The sequence below is a fragment of the Nannospalax galili genome, unplaced genomic scaffold, assembly GCF_000622305.1.
Source record: "Nannospalax galili isolate Female #2095 unplaced genomic scaffold, S.galili_v1.0 scaffold34, whole genome shotgun sequence".
Classification (NCBI taxonomy): domain Eukaryota; kingdom Metazoa; phylum Chordata; class Mammalia; order Rodentia; family Spalacidae; genus Nannospalax; species Nannospalax galili.
Window position 1 is genome coordinate 1,106,837 of NW_008338996.1, and position 13,050 is coordinate 1,119,886.

A 13,050-nucleotide genomic window follows, 5' to 3' on the forward strand; every position below is an offset into this window, starting at 1 on the left:
ATCTGTTGGGTCAAAACTCCCTTGGTTACACCCTTGTTTTCGTCCACAAACAAGTAGAATGGCTTAGTCACATCAGGGAGCCTGAGGGCAGGGGCAGACAGTAGGGCCAGTTTTAATGCCTCAAATGATTGTTGGTGAACTTCTGTCCAGGAAAATTCCCCTGGCCTTTCCTTAGTGGCCTCATATAGGGGCTTATCAATCTCAGTAATAACCTGCAGAACCCGGCAGACCCTAGGAACTCTCGTACTTGGCGTGGGCTCCTGGGGTAGGGATCCCGAGAACAGTTTCTTCTCTGGCATCAGAAAGCCAGCGCTTACCTTCTTTGCATATATAGCCCAAGTACTGGACTTGTTGTTTGCATAGTTGGGCCTTTTTAGCAGATGCCCGATAGCCCAGGCTTCCCAACGTCTGCAACAGGCATTCTGTGCTGTCCATGCAAGCCTCTTGGCTGTCTGCCACCACAAGTAAGTCATCCACATACTGCAAGAGACTCCTTTCCCCAATGCTATCTGTCTCAGACGCCTCTGCCAGTCCTCTGGATCCACAGTGACAGCCAGCAGGATCCTTGCCAGGTCCTTTTCTGCCTCCTTTCTGCCTTCATCTGTTTTTCCTCTGCACTGTCCCTATTATTGTACACTTTCTCAGCCACAGTTATTAAATCCCTTAAGCTCTTTTTACCCAGTCTCTCCACTCTTTGGAACTTTTTCTTTATATCTGGAGCCAGCTGGTTAACAAAAGCCATGGCCACTGCTGCTGTATTATCTTTGGTCTCTGGATCTAATGGAATGTACCTGCGGAAGGCATCCATTATTCACTCCAAGAATGCAGCTGGGCTTTCATTTAGTTCCTAGTATCATATACCTTTGCCAAATTAGTTGGACTACGAGCAGCGCTTTGAGCCCTGCCAACAGAGCCTGGCGGTAAATCAGAAGTCTCCCCTCACCTTCTGTAGTATAATCCCAATCAGGCCGGGTCAGTCAATAGGCAGCATCAATCAGTGTCAGGTCAGTAGTAGGGACACCAGTATTGCCAGGAATTAATTTCCTGGCTTCTGTTTGGATACGTTCCCTTTCTTCTGTGGTAAACAGGACCTATAATAATTGATGACAATCATCCCAAGTGGGTTGGTGTGTGAATAAGACAGTTTCTAATAAATTAATAAGTGCCTTAGGATTTTCAGAAAAGGGAGCATTCTGGGTTCTCCAGTTGTAAAGGTCACTAGTGGCGAATGAACAATAGTGATGGGGCTGGTTGCCAGCCTCATCCGCAGGGCTGGAGACTCTGAGGGGTAAAACAGTAGAGTCTGGACCCTCTGGTGTTGCTGCCCTTCTACTCCTAGTCCCCTGAGCCAGTCCCCCCTGTGCCTGTGAAGAATCTGGTACCAGGGGTGCTGGTTCTGAAGGGGGTACCTCCTGTGGAAGAGGAGGATAAGGAGGGGGAGGAAAAATTAGATCTTCTTCTGTGCTGCCCATAAGACAGGGTACAGTGATGGTACTGATGGTTTGTTTTCAGGTTTAGGTGTTTTCTGGGTTTTCATTTTCCATTCTGCAGCCATCAGCACCTCAGTTTTCTGTAAAGGAAGAAAAGATTTGACCCAAGGAGGGGGGGCTATTAACTAAATATCCCCAGACCACTATGTATGATATTTGATCCAAGTGTCCTACACATGGTTGAAGAATAATTTTCTCAACCAAGTTAATGACAGCAGGATCAAAGGTCCCCTCCAAGGGTCATCCCACATTGAAAGTGGGCCATTCATATCTGCAGAAAGTAGTTTATCCTTCCTGACAACAACAGAGAGGTTATAGGCTCAAGCCTTAACCTCTCCAAAATCTGCAAGAACCAGGTCCAGGGGTGTAGAGGGAGTCTGTCCCATTGTGTCTGTCTCAGTCACAGAGAAATAGACAACCAAAGACAAAACAGAGAGCCAGAAAGACACACAGAAGGCCAAGTAGCAAATTCCCCCACTCGTGTGGAAGAAAAACTGAAAGTAAGACAGTGGTGAACTGCCGTGCCTTGTCCTTTGACAGAAATCAACAGAGTCCGGAGCCCTCCATCCCCTCTGCCAGGGTCTGGAACGTCTTCCAGACCTCTGTGGTCATGGTCATCCAGCGTGTCTGCTCCAACCACTCCTGACCACACTGTTCACAAGTTTGCCTCAAGCCTCAAAAAAAAAAAAAAAAAGCTGGGACAGACACAGACAGGCACAACTAGATGCACACAGACATTTACCGCCCAGCCAGGAACCCTTCGGTTCGGGGGTCCTGGGGGGGGGGTCTTGGGTATCCCGGACAAGCCCCCAAGATCCTGTGCCCAGTTTGCAAGACCCTGCCAAAGACCACCAAGGAGCTGACCAATGCAAACACACAAGGGTTTTTTTTTTGTTGTCGCAAGCTTAAGCTTGGGCCCACTTTGTCACCGACACGGCAGATCTCAGATATGAGACCACTTGCTTTGGTAGACAGAGGTTTTTATAGGTTTATTTCAACAAGTTCAGCAAGTAGGGGGTCTTCAGCCTGGCAGGCATCTGATTGGTTGCAGCCCAGTGCCAAACCACAAACTGTTGCCGTCAGGAAATCTGAAGAGATATCTGGACTTTTAGTACTTTCCTGTCCCTGGTTAATTGACTGTTGGCGGGGGAGTTGTTCTCTATCTGTTCCAAGTATAGTTTTTTTTGTGGTTTTTCCTGGAACAGGGTTCAGGGCTGGGTCAGTCCCATGGAGATTTTATTCAAGATGGAGTCACTCAGGTCTCTCAGACCCAGATTTAAATCCATGCATTCACAGCCATCTAGTTTTGACAAAGTAGCCACAAGGCACACTGGAGAAAAGATAGCATGTTCAACAAATGGTGCTGGTCAAACTGGATAGCTGCATGTAGAAAAATGAAACTACATCTCTATCTGTCACCATGCACAAAACTCAACACCAAAGGGATCAAGAACCTCAACATAAGACCCAGTACCCTGAATCAGCTAGAGGAGAAAGTAGGGAATACATTGGAACTTAAAGGTGCAGGAAAGAACTTTCTGAACAGGAATCCTATAGTACACATTAATCTAACAACTGACAAATAGGATCTCATCAAACCAAAAAGCTCTGTACAGCAAAGGATACTATAATTCAAGTGAAAAAGCAACCTACATAATGAGAAAAAAAATCTTTATCAGCTACTAAACCTCTGACAGAGGGTATCTAGAATACATATATTTTTAAAAACTCAAAAAACTAAACATAAAAAAACCCCAAAACAACCCAATTGACTGAGAAATTCTTAAAACTGCTCAACATCTTTAGTCATCAGGGAAATGCAAATTAAAACCATTCTGAGATTTCATCACACTCTAGTCGGAATAGCTAAGATCCGAAAACCAAACAAATGCTGGTGAGGACATGGGGAAAGGGGAACTCTTATCCACTGCTAGTGGGTGTGCAAATGGATACAGACACTATGGGAATCAGCGCCGAGATTCTTCAAAAAGCTAGAAATTGATCCACCATTTGACACAGTCATACCATTGTTTATCATATGCCCAAAAGACTCTATGCACTACGTACTCTATTATGGAAATACTTGTTCATTCATGCTCATCGTGCCCTGTCCATAATAGCCAGGATTTGGAAACCATCCAGATGCCCATCAAATGGTGAATGGATAATGAAAGTGTAGAATGTATACACAATGTAATATTATTCAGCTCTTTAAAAAGCTATAGAATTTTTATACATATTTTTTACTAAGTCCTCCTATACTCCAATTTTGCTAAGGTTTTTTTTTTTTTTTTTTTTTTTAAATTTTATGTGTATGAGTGTATTGCCTGTATGTATGTAAGTGCACTCACGTTGTGCAAAGCCCATGGAGGTCTGAAGAGGGCATCAGATTCCCTAGAACTGGAGTAACAAATCATTGTTAACTGCCATGTAGGTGCTGGGAATCAAACCCAGGTCCTCTGCAAGAACAGTCAGTGCTCTTACCCCAGTGCTTTCCCTGATAAGGGTTCTTTTTGTTTTGTTTTGTTTTTTTGTCATGTGTAAGGAGTATTAGATTTTGTTGAATGCTTTCCTTCACATACAACTATAATCATGTGATTTTTTTTTTCATTCTACTGATGAGTTACATTAGTTGATTTTTAAAGTGCTGACTCATCTTACAAATGTGGAATAAATCATGCTTGGTAATGATGTATAATTCTTTTTTTTTTTCTGAGACAGGATCTTGCTATATGCCTAGGCTGCCCTCAAAGTTCCCATCCTCCTGCTTCAGCCTCCTGGGTATTGGGATTCTAGGCATGTATCATCATGGCTGCTTAAATCTTTTTTATACTGCTGATTCAACTGGCTAATATTTCTGTTGAAAGTTTTAGCATTCATGTTTTATTCTACTTTCTTTTGTTTATTTTGACATTAGAATATACTGGCTTCATAAAATAAGTTTGCAACTGTTCCTCTCCTTTTATATAGAAGAGACTGTAGAGAATTGCTGCCCCTTTAGTGCCTGCTATTCCTCTTTTGTTAAAGTTTTCATAACAAACAAAGGGAGCTACATTTGAGAAAGGGTTCTCTATTTAATAGGTTATTATTCACAGAGCACTAAAGCTTCATGGTTAAAAAAAAAATACTGTTTTATGGGGCTGGAGAGATGGCTCAGTGGTTAAGAACACTGGTTGTTCTTGCCGAAGACCTGGGTTTGAATCCCAGCACCCACATGGCAGCTAACAACGGGTCCGTAACTCCAGTCCCAGGGGATCTGACAGCCTATTTTGTCCACCACAGACATTGCACAACATGGGTGCACTTACCTACATGCGGGCAATACAAGCATACACATAAAATAAATTAAAAATGCTGTTTTAAATATTATATATATATTTCTTAACTCTCTGATAGAATTTTCCAGTGTGCTCTATGTGCTCTCTGGCTCTCTGGTTTTCTTTTTCAGAGGGCTATTAATTATGTACTCAAATTTTAAAATAAATATAAGCATACTAATATTGCTGGTTACGTACCATCTTGATATGTCTGTATTTCATTTCATCCCTCCTGTTAAGATCTTTTAGCAGTTTCATAATTACCTTCTAAATTTTGATTATTCCTTTCAAAGTATCATCTCTCTTGGGGGCTGGAGAGATAGCTCAGTGGTTAAGAGCACTGACTGCTCTTGCAGAAGACCTGGGTTCGATTCCCAGCACCCACATGATGTCTATGAACCGTCCTTAACTCCAGTTCCAGGGGAATCCGAAGCCCTCTTCTGACCTCCGCAGCATTGCACGACACAGGTGCACTCATATACATACAGGAAATACACTCATACACATAAAATAAAAATAAAAAAAACAAACAAAGAAAAAACAAAGTATCATCTCTCACCATCACTCCAGGCCCAAGTTATTATTTACATTTTCCCCATACAGTATCAGCCTCTGGCATGTGTCTACACAGTATAACAGTTTTTTCTGTATTCCTAAAGTATCTTTCTCTACTGAGATTTATCTGCTAAACTCAGCTGTTCTTGGAAGACTTTCTCATTATCTTTAGGTAGTTAAGCCAGCCTATTCAATTTGTACGAAACAAAGCAAGAAACTATTCTTTAAAATTATGAAGGAACAATCTTTTCATCAGTCATTTAAAATTTCAACTTAAGGGTTGGAGAAATAGCTCAGCAGTTAAGAGCACTGGCTGCTCTTGCAGAGGATGTGGGTTAAATTCCCAGCACCCACATGGTGGATAACAACTATCTGTAACTCCAGTTCCAGGGGCTTTGACACCTTCTTCTGGCTTCCTTGGGCATTGCACAACAGGGGTACACTTACACACAAGCAGGCAACACAGTCAGACACATAAAAATAAATAAAAAATTTAAAACGAAATTTTCAACTTAATTTGAAGTGTACAATAAAATTAACTATAAAATACTGATCTTACTGTGGACTATGTCCTATCCTTTATAAATTCAGTATCTGTAATGTTCAGTATCTTCAGTGTCTACATCCATTTTGCAATATGGATGTAACTGGGACTAATGACTTTCACCTAATCTTGCAACCAAAAAGTTTACTGTTTATAATGTAAACAAGCTCACTGAGCCAAGTGCTGCTCTTGTCACCTGGGCACCTGACCTTAATCCCTCAGGACCCCACCTCACTCTCCATCCAAGACAGTGAATGGATGTGGGTGTGCTTGATTAGCATATCAGAGACAAGCTGTTTAGCTTGTCTTTCTCCTTGCAAATTATGAGAATTGAGAAATCTATCTGTGATTGTATGTGTATGTGATACTTTAGGCCTAGGGATCGAAGTGCATGATTAGCTGATGAAATGGAGGTAGATCCTAGTTTTGGATTCCCCAACTCATGCTGGAGATACTGCTTGAATAAAAGAGTGAACAAAATCTGGCTCAGAGCGCAGTTCATGAGACATCTGAAGGAACAGGTGGATCTCAGAGTCTGGCTTCACTCTCAGCCTTAAAACTAACTCTAAGTCAGGCAGCTTCTTTATTCAGATATAACTGTAACGTGGTATAGACATGGCACAAATATCTAATATAGACAAATTCTGACACAGTGATTGAAACATTGAACAGTAAAGCATCTGTAATGTAGGTTAAAGTACAAGTACAAATTGAGATGAGAGGAAAACCTGAACATCCATTCGGGCACATGTTTATATGTGTTCACGTCTGAGGAACACCTTCTGACATATTTGAATCTTTTTGTTTTTTATATAATTTAAAATGATTAAGGGCTCATGCTGAGGAGTTAGGTGGGCTTGAGGCAAACAGTATCTCCACCACTTTATAATCTGTGAGCTCTTAGGCAACTTAACAAAATTCAGTTCTTACCTTCTCATTCAATAAAAATAAATAGCAGCTTGTGATGGTAAATGATGGTTTCTCAAATTGCTAGAAACAATGTAGTTAAATAGGCCCCTTCCTTACACATATGATGTTTAAAACAATATTTTTTACTGTGAATCTTTAGTGTTATGTGAATCATAGCTGTCAAATAGAGAACCCTGATTTGTTATAAAAAAACATCTATAAGAGCAGTAGAAAAGGATGAACACTGGATGGAGCAGCATTCCAGCAGAGCAAAGAGAAATTTCAATATTGTTTAAAAATAATCATGGCTTACTGGGAGTGGTGGCACATACCTGTAACCCCAACCCTGGGAGGTTGAGGCAAGAAGATGAAGAGTACAAGGCCAGTCTGGGCTACCTAGCAAGTTCGAAGCAAGCCTCAGCTAGATTGTGAGACCCTGTCTCCAAACAGGGATGGGAGTGTGTGCAATAAATTACATCTAAACAGAAAGTAATCATTCATAACTTCCCATTACTTGAATACATTTTACAAGTAAATATAAATGGATGCATAGCTTAAAGGAGAACACAAGAAAGAAAAGATTTGGATGTTCTTACATGTTATTATGTGCTAAAATGTATTTTCCCAAAATTCATATGCTAAAGTCCTAGACCTCAGTACCTCAGTATATTAGGAGATAAGATGTGTAAAGTAATTAAATTGAAATTGGGTCATTAAAATGGATTGAAATCCAATAAGATGGTGTTCTTATAAGAAAAGGAAATCTAGGGACTGGGGAGATGGCTCAGCAGTTAAAAGCACTGGTTGCTCTTGCAGTGGATCTGGGTTTGGTTCCCAGCACCTGCATGGCAGCTAACAACTGTCCATACCTCCAGTTCCAGGGGAATTTGACTGCCTTTTCTGACCTTGGGAATTGTACAACACAGGTGCACTTATACACGTATAGGCAATACACCCATACACATACAATAAAAATTATATATATATATCTTTTTTTTTTTTTCAGAGCTGAGGACCAAACCCAGGGCCTTGTGCTTGCTAGGCAAGTGTTCTACCAGTGAGCTAAATCCCCAACCCCAATAATACAATCTTAAAAAAATATATTTTAAAATTTCTTTTTCTTGAAAAGGAAATCTAGACACAAGCATGGAGGGACGATGACATGAAGACTTAGAAAGATGATAATTATTTGCAAATCAAAGAGAAAGGCTTGGAATGAATCATTCTCTTAGTCCTTAGAATAGAAACAGTCCTGCTAACACACTGGTCTTAGACGTTGAGCCTCTAGGACAAGAAGAAAGATACCTTTCTGTTGTTTAAACCATCCAGTCTGGGACTTTCTTATAGACACTCTAACAACTAATATGTGTAACACTAGATAGTAAGATCCATGAGGACAGGAATGTTTGTCTTTTTTGCTCATTTGTGTGTGATACCTGGCAGGAAGTGGATATCCAATAAACATTCACTGAGTGAACTTAGAAAGCAGATTAATAAGCGTTTTGCCTTAGATAATCCTATTAAATTCCACAATGTTATAGTAATTTTTCTTTATTTTCATAAGACCTGAAAAGCTGGACTCCTGGTATTTACTACATCCTGTGATATAATAGTCCTGCTGTCATACCCCAAATATATATGACCCTTTTGTGCAACTCTTCTGGTGACTCAAATCTGAGAGTAATTTCCTGAAAAAGGGAGAAAATGAAAATCTTACTGTGATGCAGTAAATGCAAAGTAATTCACTGAGAGAAACATTAAATTTGTTAGTCCTATCCTGGGCAGAACGGCACAAACACAAACTTTGCTGCTGCTGTTCTCATAAGGTATTTGATTAGCTGACTTCGTTAAAGGCCACAAAACAGCCTGGTTCAACAATTTAAAGTATAAAATAATTAAGAATTTTCCTGTTCTTATTGAAGTATTTCTTATGAGCACAGGAAAAAGACTAATTAAATTTCCTCAATTATGGATTCATGGTACATCTTTTCAACCCCAACTCTACATCCTAATGTCATTATTATCAATCAATATTGAATTTGGTGACCTGAATATGCTAGACAAATAACAGCAAAATAAAACATAAAAATAGAACATATTTCTGATTTTTAACTACAAATATCCTTTTTAAAAAGTGCATCACCGGTCTGAAGAGATGGCTCAGCCATTAAGAGCCTTCGCTGCTTTTGTGGGGACTGGGGTTCAGTTCCCAGCACCCATATCTGGTGGCTCTTAACTGCCTATAACTCCAGTTCCAGGGGATCCAACGCCCTCTTTGGCCCCTGCCAGCACTGTACTCACCTGCACATACCCACACACAGACTCACATATACACATGTAATTTAAAATAAAAATTTTTTACAAGTTCATCAAAATTATAATAGTTTTCTCAGAGTTGCTGAAATTGTAAGCAATTTTCTGTTCAACTTATAACCTTACATAAATCTCCATTTTTAAAGCTTTAAGTTCTTTTTCAAAAATTCCTTTTTAAGTAATTTTATTTATTTATTTGTCTGTGTGAGCAAATGAGCACGTGTGCATGTGTATGCACATGGGTGTGCATGCATGCGTGCGTGCATGCGTATGTGTGTGTGTGTGTGTGTGTGTGTAGGTGTACAAGCCTTTGTATGCTTGGAGACTGGATGCTTAGAGCTGGAGTTACAGGAGTTTTCAGGATGTCAGGCTTGTTTTGTGAACAGCTAAGAGGTGGGTTCTTTTTCACTGTTAAAGAGTTAAAAGGCAAGAAAACGGCTCAGTGCAAAGCAATAGATGATTGGCAAGTGTTACAGACTTCTCAGGCAGTGATGGCGCTGGAAAGCCACTAGCCGGGGGAGGGCCTGGGTTTTAATTCTGAGTTCAACTGTCCTCCTGATGATTCTTCCTAGTCTCCTCCTGGACCTCAGGTGTTCATGTGCACTTTTTGTTATAGGGATTGGGTCCTCTGCTTCTGTCCAGGAGCATGGGAAAAAGCTTCTGGTTGGTTGTGTGTGGGGGTCTTTCAACAATCAGAGTGGGCTCCTAACTCTCTTTTTGGTATTATAATAATCAAGAAAGAGAAACTTAACAGGAAAAGAGAAAAGGTTGAAAAGGGGAGATGGAGACTCATCTCCTGTATTAGTCAGGGTTCTTCAAAGAAGCAGAGCCGGTAGAATGAATATCTATGTATAGAGATTTATCAGTTTAGCTCACAGGATAGAGTCTTAGTCCAACAATGCCTGCACCACACTGGAGAGGCTGAGAATCCATAGTCACTCAGTCACAAGGCTGGATGTCTCAGTAGTCCCAATCTGGCTCTGAAGGTCTGACAAATACCAAAAGATCGAGCTAGTCTTCAGTCTACAGCAGCAAGATGGATGGACTCACCAGCGAGAGAGAAGGCAAGCAGCAAAAAGCCCAGCATTCTCCTCTGCAGTGGCCTTTTATACCGGCTGCCATCAGAAGGTAACACCCACATTTAGGGCGTGTCTTCCAGCTTCAGATGATCCAATCAAGAAGATCCGCTCTCATTTCAGTTAATCCCAGATCCAGTCAAGCTGACACCCAGGATCAGCCATCACATCTCCCTTTCTTCTTTCTTTCGTTTTGTTCCAGGGGCCACTGCCTCACTGGGATCCAAACTCCCATTCTTATGAATGGGCAGCAAACCATCTCTCCAGCCCTCTTAGAAAATTTGAATTTCTAATCACCCTGGAAAATTTAAGATTTAAAATCTTTTAAAGGGAGATGCATGCAAATACTTTTTAAGGTTTATTTTTATTTTCTTTATTTGTGTGTGTGTCGGGGAGGGGCTATGGAGGTTAGAAGAGGGCTCCAGATCCCTTGGGTGCAGGAACCCATCTCAGATTGTCTAGAAGAGCAGGAAGTGCTTCTAATCTCTGACCCACTTCTCCAGCCCCTTAATGTTTACTTTTAAAGTGTATTTAAACCATACATTTACACAGAAAGTGTGCAAAAGCCAAAATATAACAGTATCATGGACAGTATCAAGTAAAAGTCAAATATTTAACTCAGAATTGACAACACATCTATTCTGGAAGTTTGTTCTTAGTCTGGGGCCCAGAATTAGCCCTAGAACTGATGCAATCCAAGTCAAGTGCCAACAATGTGTTTACTAAATCCTCTGTCCCAAAGGGTGATGCTTCACAAGTGACGCTGTTGGGATTGCCTTGAGAATTGAGTTAACGTAGTGGGGAGGGATAAAGACAAATACATTTTGAAATACCATTTTCATTTCCAGTTAAAAAGAAAAAAATCTAGATACCTTTTCACAGTAAGTCTTTGTAACCGAGCCCTCTTCTATTAGAGGCTTTAGTTTTCCTCTACTTTGCTCCTATTTCTTGGGAACCACAGCACTTACAGGAAGTTCATGCCTCTGGGGCTTATTTGTAGCAAAATGGAAAAAAAACCGAAGCTGTGGACTTTCTCAAGGATGATTTAGAGAATGGATCATTAAACTACTGTACTCTCATTTATTTGCTAAATAGCTTATCTATAAAAGCGTATTAATGTAATTACATGAGCTGCAACAACATCCCCAGGAATATAAACAGTTCTTTGCAATTTGACCTGAAGTCAATTTGAGGGTCAAGTTTGGACCCTTCACCCTCAAGCAAAGATCATCTTAACCAATGGGCTAATAGCTGAACCACACGTTTTATAAGTTTGGACCCTTCACCCTCAAGCAAAGATCATCTTAACCAATGGGCTAATTATGTGTTCCTGTTTCCTTCGTGATACCATCGAGGCTCCAGAGCTGTAAAATCGGCTATCATTTCACGAGAAGAGAAACACAGGGTATCTGAAATTACACAGGCAATATGATTGCATTAAAAAAGGAACCCACCTTTTTGCACTAAAAAAGGAAGAAAAAGCCAGGTGTAGTGGTGCACGCCTGTAGTCCCAGCACTTGGGAGGCAGAGGCAGGCCTCTCTCTGTTAGTTCCAAGGCCAGCCTGGTCTACATAGTGAGTTCCAGGACAGCTGGGGCTACAGAGAGACCCAGTCTCAAAAAGACCAAAAAAAAACAGAAAAAAAAAAAAAAGGAAGAAAAATGTGCTTCCCAAGAGGGAGATCTGTGCAGTGCTAAAATCGTTTTGTGTCCTCTTAAGTCCTCTTATGAGAACCTATGCATGTGATAAAATGCTGTATTTGCATACGTGCTCTGTCCGGGTGGGGGGGTATCCTTCCAGGTTGGCTGGGGTGTAACCTCACAGTCTTTCCCTGTTGGCTAATTTGAAGAATGGCATGGAGAAGAGCTCCACAGCTCCAGGCCATGAGGTTCAGAAGTAGCTGGACCTTTCCTTAAGCAAAACGGTTACAGGGTGTGGTGTGATTAAAAGATTAGAATTCCTTGGCCTAAACCAAGTTTCAAGTTTTAGACTTTGAAAGAACAGACTAACATCTACTGTTTCTTACAGTAAGACTTGGTTACAGCAGCAAGGTGGGTAGGGGGGGGTCCTTATGGCTATTCGGTAACGTCTTTTTAACTTCCGGTGATTCTGTAACTTCTAAATAAAATCTTTTTAAAAGTTCACCTTGTGCCGGGCGTGGTGGAGCAGGCCTTTAATCCCACCGCTCGGGAGACGGAGGCAGGCGGATCTCTGTGAGTTCAAGGCCAGCCTGGTCTACACAGTGAGTTCCAGGACAGCTGGGGCTACAGGGAGACCGTCTCAAAAAGACCAAAAAAAAAAAAAAAAAGGTTCATCCTGTGTATCTTAATCGCTGGACAGTTTGCATTAAGACCAATCAGGGAGAATTAAACAGCAGTCCTTTTCAAAGGAGAGGCTTCCAGCCACGAACCCAAAGCTTTTTCCAGCGCCTGGGTACCCTTTCCACTCTGCACAGGCTGTCCCCCTCTTTGCTCCGGATAGATGCCCCTCGCACTCCCTTTGCAGAGCCCTTCTTGGGGACTGGCTCACTTCTTCGTGGGGCTAGCAGGAGGTCCCGGCGGGCTGGCACCCCTGCCCTCTGCAACCCCAGCAGGGAGGACCCCGCCGGCTCCTATCCCTTAGCTACTTCCTCCGCCCAGAGGCGTCCTGGCTCCAGAGCCACAACTCAGCCCGGCCCTCGCCTCCCAACTTCGCAATTTCGCCGCAGGTCATCCGACCGGAAGCAGGTGCAGGGAGGCCTAGGTGTTTTTTCTCTACCAGCCTCCGACTTGCCCACCGCCGCCCCTTAGCAACCGCGGAAGGTGTGTGTGTGTGTGTGTGTGTGTGTGTGTGTGTGTGTGTGTGTGT